General features: G+C 40.5%; 1 protein-coding gene across 2 annotated transcripts in view; it reads right to left on the bottom strand.

The window, feature by feature from the left end:
• The window catches only part of prdm13 (PR domain containing 13), a 12,908-nt gene extending 6,668 nt beyond the window's left edge, over positions 1-6,240 (bottom strand). The window contains exons 1-2 of one of the 2 annotated variants that reach the window (XM_008431898.2): positions 6,081-6,240; positions 455-590 (exon numbers count right to left, since the gene is read on the bottom strand). The gene's annotated coding sequence lies outside the window, so the exon portion shown is untranslated. The remainder of the gene's footprint in view (positions 1-454; positions 591-6,080) is intronic. The other variant, XM_008431897.2, reaches the window with a different exon arrangement.
• Between the last annotated feature and the right edge of the window lie 2,106 nt (positions 6,241-8,346).

The raw sequence follows: 8,346 nt of genomic DNA on the forward strand, positions 1-8,346 counted from the left end.
GTGTGTGTGTGTGTGTGTGTGTGTGTGTGTGTGTGTGTGTGTGTGTGGGTGTGTGTGTGTGTGTGTGTGAGTGTGAGAGAGTTGGGCTCTCCCAGCAGCTGTGTGCAGAGGGGAAAACGGGCCGGGCCTGCGCTCACATGGAGACTTTCCCTCACTCCGCCGCATAATGAATTGCTCCCAAAACGGTCAAGAGACACAAAAGAACCCGGCGACCCTTCCCATCCCCGAAATCCAATTTGTCAAGGCCAGAGAAAGGAGAGCGCGGAATCAAAGGTCCGGAGCGGCCATTAATCCTCACCACGCGGCTTTGTCCTCCGGACAGTTCCGATATTTTCACTGACAAATCCACTGTATAATTCCTCCATAAATCCTCACCCTTCTCCATTCAGGTTTTTTTTTTCCTTTGGCCATACTTTAAATCTACTTGGCTGCCATTCTTACGGCTTCTACTTACTTCAAAGGGCTCCTATCCCCTCCTCTTCCTCCTCCTTTTTTTTGTCCTTAGTGTGAACAAAAGGAGCAGGAAAGTTTAGAGGACTTGTTAACTTCTATTGACTCTCGGCGTGTGCCGGGTTGAGATCGGGCAGGTACTGAAAGGGGAGGACCAGCAGCAGTAGGAGAGAGAGAGAGAGGGAGAGGCAGAAAAAAAAAACCACATCATTTTCCCAGCTCGCGCGCACACGCGCGCGCACACACACACACTTGTGGTTTTCTTGTCTCCTCGTACAATGCGTTCAGCTGTTTTATTCTGCACTTTGACAAAGACAAGGAGGGAACATTCATTGCATGATTTTAATAATCCCCATCGGAGAATATGAGTTGCAATTCATTTCGACTTCAACATCGATCATCGGCTGGTTTCCGAAATTTAAATAACTGTTGTGTAGACTTTTCCAAGAAGGCATTTTAAAATCGGCACCAGGGTGATGTGAATGAAGTAAAAAGAAAATGTAGTAAAAAGAAAAGTGTTTAAATGTAACAAATTTGCTGTTTGTATATATTTTCTCTATAGTGATTTCAACACATAGACCAGTTCATGATTTAAAACCAGGAGAGGGGAAAAAAAGGGAAAAAAAATCAGGATTAGCCATTAGGAGAGTGACGCAGAGGCCCGATTGACAAATTAATTGGTTGATGGATCGATTTGTTTTTGCAATTAACTTCTGAAAGAAAAAAAATCTGGGAAAGCCACTTAGTTGATTTATTTATATATTTATTTGTTGTCGTTTTTTTTGCAGGTTCTTGCATGGTGAGGTGAGAGGTTGTTATCGAAAAATAGTTGTGGAAGAAGGAAAAAGATTAAATGACCATAGTGTCGACATCAACACGTGGCCTTCAAAGGAGGATTTCCAATGTAAAAATTTCCGTCAGAGCAACTGCTTACTGTTTAGTTCTTGAAACTATGAGTTTTTGCGCTATTTGATTAATCTAGCAGAGTTTATTTATTTATTTTTATTATTTATTTATTTATTAAAAAGCCACTTATTCGGAAAGAAAATGATGATAATCAAAGTCTAATTAAGATGAGAACGTGTGATTTAAGGTTTTGTTGTCAGGTCAGAGACAGGCAACAACAACCTGTAGGCGGTCAGTCCAGACCATGCCTAAACTGACCTCTGACCCGTCCACTCTGGCCCCCCAAGTTAAACCTACTGAGAAAACCAGACTGGAGGAACGACAGACACTACACACTGTAAAAAACGACTTTGGGAGCGCGTTACATTGTAGTCATTTAAATATGGTAACAATTCCTATATCGTAAAAATTGCTGGGTAATTTTCACAACCAAATTTCTGGGTAGAAGCTGTTGGGTCATAGGTTGGGTTAGTTTGACCAAATATTGGGTCAAAATTCATAACTCAAGAGTTGGGTCAGAAATTTAAAAGTAAATGGCACAAGGCTTGAAGTTGAGAACATTTGAGTTTGAATCATGAATTTAAGAAGTGGATCTTTAGTTTAACAGTAAAACTCAAGATGCTCCTATAAGGACAGTCTTTGCCAACGAATATCTTACCAGTGGCTGCCACAAAGATTAGCAGTATTCATATAGATTTAAATGTTTTAGTATTTCACTCATGTTTTATGCTCTTATTGCAACCACAAATTTCTTTGTCTATTTCCGCAACTAAAATTGACATTTAAATTGACTTATTTCACCATCTTTCAGCTGCTAAACGTACTTTTTTTTTTATTCAGAAAAATCGATTACAGCCTAAAAAGTATGCACAGTAACAAGTTGTGTTTAATGGTTAATTTAGTTATGTATAAATGCATTCAGAAAAAAAAATCTATCGGCGTATCTTATTTATCTAAAAGCGAGTCTTTGTCAGATTGCCCATTCTCCTCCCTGCGCTCTTTCAAAAACCATCCGAACGACACGCGAACAATCTCGTCAATGGGCGCAATGTTTGCGCCCGGCTGAGCGGAGGGGTTATTTATTAACGCCCGGCCTTTTGCGACTGGTTCCCATCCCATGCGTCCCGCACCTTACTCCAAAGTGAAATTAATTAATCTCCTAAAGAAGGGGGCGCGGGGAGAGAGAGAGAGAGAGAGAGAGAGAGAGAGAGAGAGAGAGAGAGAGAGAGATCCTTTCTGTCTTGAGGAGAATCTGCTGTGGTGAATCCCGGGCGCACAGTGCGCCTTGGAGCCCCGAGGAGCGGCAAAAAGACTCGGTGTGAGAGTGAAGGCAGCATTGGGAGTAAATGGGATGGAAAATTAAATGAAATTAAATGGCCTCACCAGGGGTATTGTTCATCCTCTCTTTTATTAAAAAAAAAGACATTAATTACATGCTTGGATCTTTATTCGGGAACAATATTGTGGAGTCAATTAAATGCGCTTCTATATGCAGGAGCTCAATCTCTTTAATGAACTTAAATAACGATCTGAGAGAAGAATCGGAGCTGGGAGAAGGAGGGCGACGTTTTTATGGGAGGCTCTGTCCACTCCGGCCAACCCCCCCTCCCCCCCCCCTTTTTTTTTAAAGGGGGAGGGGAATTCATCTGTCTAAACGGTGGGGCTCGCTGATTTAACTGGTTGGCCCATTAATGAGCCATGAATATAGAGGAACAACCTGCCTGCAAAGCAACGCGGTAAATACAGACCGCAATGCCCCACCAGGGATCTCCATTCAGGCTGCGTGACTGCGGGGCCTTACTTCACTTGTGCCAAAGGTTCACCACCAACAACAACCACCTCTCCTGTTCCGCCTTTATTGGCCTTCCATTTGAGACCTTCCTGAGCCGCAGGAGAGAAAACACATTTTTTATGTCGACCCCATAAACTTTTCTCTATTCAGGACGTTGGAAGGGCCCGATCATTGTCCCAGTTTACAGCGCGGCCCGTTTCCCACGTTGCAGAGATCCCTCCGCGTTTGTCCCAGAATCGGTTTATTTGCCACACATCTTTCCCTGCATTGAAGCGAAGAAAACCTAAATCTTCGGTGCTTTTCGAACAACCAGAAGTTATTATCGTTCTCTTCAGATGTACAAGGAAAAGAGAAGAGAGATGGATAGGGGTGCTGGGGGGTGGGGGGAGGGGGGATTACACCACCTTGGTCTGGCCAGATTTAATCAGTATTTCTGAAATTATGTACATTTAACGGTGAAAAGATACAAATAAATTTCACTCTGTTTTATAATCACTTTGTTTCCTCCTTTGTTAAACAAGATAAATTGCTAAATTAAACATTAAATGTAATGAACTTTCATACACTTTTATACTGTCTGCAACAATGAATGGCAACGTTTGACAGAATCAATATTCATACAAATATTTAGGATTTCTTACCAAAAAAGTAGCTGTTGTTCAAATTAAACCATTGTTGAGCATTGTATTTCCTAATGAAAACACTTCATTAAAACAATAAATATACATGTTTTGGAATAAAAGTTCTTGTAACAATGAGGCATGCTAGCAAGCTAGACTTCAGTGTTAGCATAATTAAGTTATCTAAAATGATCTGCTCTGTGCTAGATGTTAAAACAATTTTTTTCCTTGAATATTAGATTCACAAACTAAGAGCCTTTTAGAAATTCAAATTCAGTTGCTGATACTCAATACTGTTCAAAATATCCTTTTATAGCATACCTTGCTAGCAAGTTTGACTACAACGTTTTGCACTGTTAAACATGTTAAAGATTTATACGAAACTGCTTCAACACTGACTGTTACAGTCCTTAAATTTGACTAAGTTGATATATTCTTTGTTAATACAACTCACATTTTACCTTACCGTTTCCTTATATCACACACCAACCAACACCATGATGGTTTTATCCAGCTCCTTAGTTAACATGCTAATCAAAATGTTTAGGTAGGATTTGTCACCAAGATAAATGTTTTTTTTTATTATTCAAGAGGTTTGACTTTAGCTTTAGTGCTTTCACTGAGCGGGTTAAAGCCAACTTTCATTTTGCTCCAACCGGTTTCTCACTCAAGCACGACTTTGAAGCTTTGCTAAACTTTTAAGCATTTTAATGGCAACTATTTAATGGCAATTATTAGTCTGCTAAAGATTCCTTTTCACAGAATACTGTAAAAAGTCTGGATTTAGGATCACTACTAACGCTAAGCTAGTCAAAGCTATAACTTATACCTAAAATATGGGACACAATACAGAAAAGTTGGCGACGCTATTTGTATAAGGTTTTGCTCTGACACAGAAGCCTCCAGTCATAAGTTTTATGGCAGTTCTTAACGATTAATTGACCCTTATGAATGTATCACTCACCTCCTGACTGCACAGAATTGAAAATCACCTGACAACAATTTATGATAGAATTGTTTAAATGACAAGTCTCTGAAATTAGCCAATGTTTGACCTGAACTACTATTGATTAAAGCATTGCACACCAATAGGCTTAATTGAAATCTTAATGGCACATTATTTAACACCCACATATAGTGTCTTTTTATAGTGCATTAAACCCCAAAACACTGACTTAAAGATGTTTTGCTCCCTGGGAATCCTGGGGAAAGATGCAGCCTGCGCCCCGCAGGAGCAGACCAGCTGCCTGGGTGCGGGTGGGACATTAGCGACGCGTTTGAATAGTAATTATGCTTGTATGGGACTCCCACCAGATGACATGATTGGGATTTTAAGGCCAGACTAATATTCAAAATCGCATTAGAGAGCGGCCGAGTAAACGGCACCTGATTCAGCGCTGTTCATGCGTGATGTCATTCAGAATGCCTCCCCTCTCTCTGTTTTTTTTTTTCGCCTTCTTCATCGCCTCCTTGAAGTGGGCTGCACCGCTTTGGCATTCAAAGTCTGAACAAAGTTCTTCACTTAAGGCCGCTTCCTCTCGCATGAGGAGACGCGGATAAAGACGCGTGAGAAGTTGCGTGAATTGATATGTTTCGGTGTTTCCTTATAAATTCATACCTTTTCTCACTCGAGCGCCTCAGAAAGCAAGTGTCACTCAGGCCGATTCTCTCTGCTGTCCGGCGCATTTAGCGGCGGGTCCATTTAAAGGAGTTCGTTCCTAAGGCAAATTGTATGCAGGCATGGCTGCGGGTGAATGGAGCGGCGTGTCAACCGACCCTAATTGGGGATTTTTTTTTTTTTTTTTTTTAGTCACCCAAAGCATGTCCACAAAGTGACAGAAAATGGCTGGTTTCAAAGAGAAGTCTCAACTTTTGCCCTCTTTGGAGAATATTCGAAGTAAATCCCCATGTTTCTCATGGGGGTGGAGGTTATTGACCCAGCTGGGACTTTTGGGTTGTTTCTGCAACCTAAAAGTGAGAGCAAAACAAACTCCAGTGGCAAAGAGCATGTTTAGAGACATGCAGCTTTGACTTCCGTGTGACCGATTGGGTGATGAAAAAAAAATATTGACCAGAATTAAGAATTTACGCTTGGAAATAATAAACAGCCCTTATTGTTTCAGGGTTATATATAGAGAGACTTATCTATACTAGACATATGGATACAAACGTTTAAACGCATTCTGTGAAAAGATGCATGAGAGGAGAGCTGTGCGCAAAAAAAAGTGACAATTTGCGTCCTAGACAAAGCACCACGGAGAGTTCCACGCACGCAAGCACGCACACTCTGTTTACGTAGTCGCATCACTTACATTAAAGCGACGTCTCACAATGTGATTTTGTAACCCAGACCGGTATTGTTGTTTTTGGACGTCCTTCGGGTTGGCTGCACACCGCACTCCTAATACGCTGCAACAAAATGTTATCTAACGGCTGCACCGTTCGCAGACTCCTCATTATGCGCGGCCTGTATGCGCGACTGACAGTTCTGGGTTCAAACTAATTGACTCATCAGAGTTCAGGTGGGGTGAGCTTGTGGAAGTGACGCATGAGTGAAGTATGCAGGCTAATCTTGCAAATGATTTCCATGCACATGCAATGGATCAAACAGTGCAGTTTTAATGTGCTCCGTATATCTGTCTTTAAATGATGGCAACAAATAATGTTCATTTAGAACTAGGCATATTCAAGAAGGATGAAACAACTTAACTCTTTAAAAGTAAAGCTTATTTTGAGTTATTTATTTATTGAATAATGTGAACTAACTACATTTGATTGGTGTAGCAATCATGAAACTCAGGGGATTTTATATTTTAAAATTTTTAAAAAAAAAAATCAAACTGGGACAAATTCAAATAGATTTTAGGGTGACGGTTGGTTGGCTGTATGTAGGTGGAGGTGGACTTTACTGAAATTGGGCAACAAAACCAAATCCTGTTTGTGGCTCCATGCGATCTTGGGCAGGCTCTGATTTAAATAGGAAATAAAAAAAAAAAAAAAATTATTTTGTAATTGAATATTCTTTATTTCTAGCGTGTGATTAAACTAAAACTATGTTCTTTTTGAGATTATTTCTTTACTAACACTTCAATAAAATCAAGGATTTTTTTGCAAATTCTTCCCCCCTCACACACACGCACGCACGCACGCACGCACACACACACACACACACACAAAATGCCTCGAATAAAACCATAAACCTTTCTTCTTCTTCTTTTTTTTTTGTCATTGTACAGTTTTAGAATCAAACATGAAATCTGCCTTTTCGGGATTTTGAGGATTTCAAAAATAAGTAAATAAATAAATGAATGACAGCCAGAGAAATCTCCCTCCGCCCTAACATTGATCGTCTAGCTCTTGGGGTTTGTTGCATTTCTCCACTCTCTGTCCCGGAGCCGGACGCTAAGCGTGTTTGGCACATGGCGCCCAGATCCAATCTCTCCCAATCAGCAGCAGGAGAAGAAGGTGTGGATATGGATGGAATGAGGACAGAAAACTGCTGTGAGCCGTCACTTCTCACGGCCCGGGATTTGACTGACTGATTCTTCAGCCCACCGGGAAGTGTCAGGACGTCCCCCCCGCGACCCTCAGGTGCCACGTCTGTCTGCTCCCTCGCAACTTCCTCACCCTTTATCAGTCCGCAGCCACATGCAGCGCTTTGCTGAAGTACTCACACACCTTGAAGCAGACCTCTTTATGTTACATTACAACCACAAAACTCACTACAGTTTATTGAGATCTTATGTGTCGGCCAAACACAAAGTAGTGCAGAACTGTAAAGGTCAAGGAAAATTACAGTTTTCAACAATTTTACAAATAAAAATCTACAGAAAAATGTGCAATCATATTAAGCTTCCTTTACTCTGATAACTATAAATGATATCCAGTGCATTCAGTAGCCTTTAGACACAAACCTTACAAAAAATAAAAAAAAGAGACTTTTTTCCCTCAGAATTCTGACTTTAAACTTCCGAGAAAAAAGTCAGAATTCTGAGATTAACATCAGAATGTTGAGATAAAGACAGAATTCTTTTATTTTCAGTGGCCCAATCAGATTTTTACAACTGGTTAAGGAATATTGGTGTACATCATTTAGCATCCCATAGACAAATAGGAACACAGTACATGGGTTGTGTTTGAGGAAAAAAACTAACCAAAACTTTAGACATCTCACAGTTTCATCTGTCATCTGTGCATCACCCTGAAGTCACTCTTCCAGAGTAAAACACAGTGGAGGTAGAATCATGCTGTGAGAATGTTTTGTTATTTGTAAGGACTTGATGAGAGGATAGATTTAGCAAGTTGATGGTTGTAACATGACCAGTTGTGAAAAAAAAAGTAATGATTTAAATAGCTTTGCAATAGCACTGTATCTCTTTATGTTTAGCGAAATATCCCCACTATGTCACTTCACTAAACGGCCTTCTCGGCCCTGAACCAAAATTCTTTCTTGAAGAGATCAAATAAAAGAAAGACACGGTTATTGAATGCTGGTAACTTTATTTATGGCAGGAGGGAAACAAGGAGGGGGGAGTGTAAGGCACATACAAGTCAAGAAGCCATGGCCTGTTTTATATA

Source organism: Poecilia reticulata, linkage group LG16, assembly GCF_000633615.1.
Source record: "Poecilia reticulata strain Guanapo linkage group LG16, Guppy_female_1.0+MT, whole genome shotgun sequence".
NCBI classification, from domain to species: Eukaryota; Metazoa; Chordata; class Actinopteri; order Cyprinodontiformes; family Poeciliidae; genus Poecilia; species Poecilia reticulata.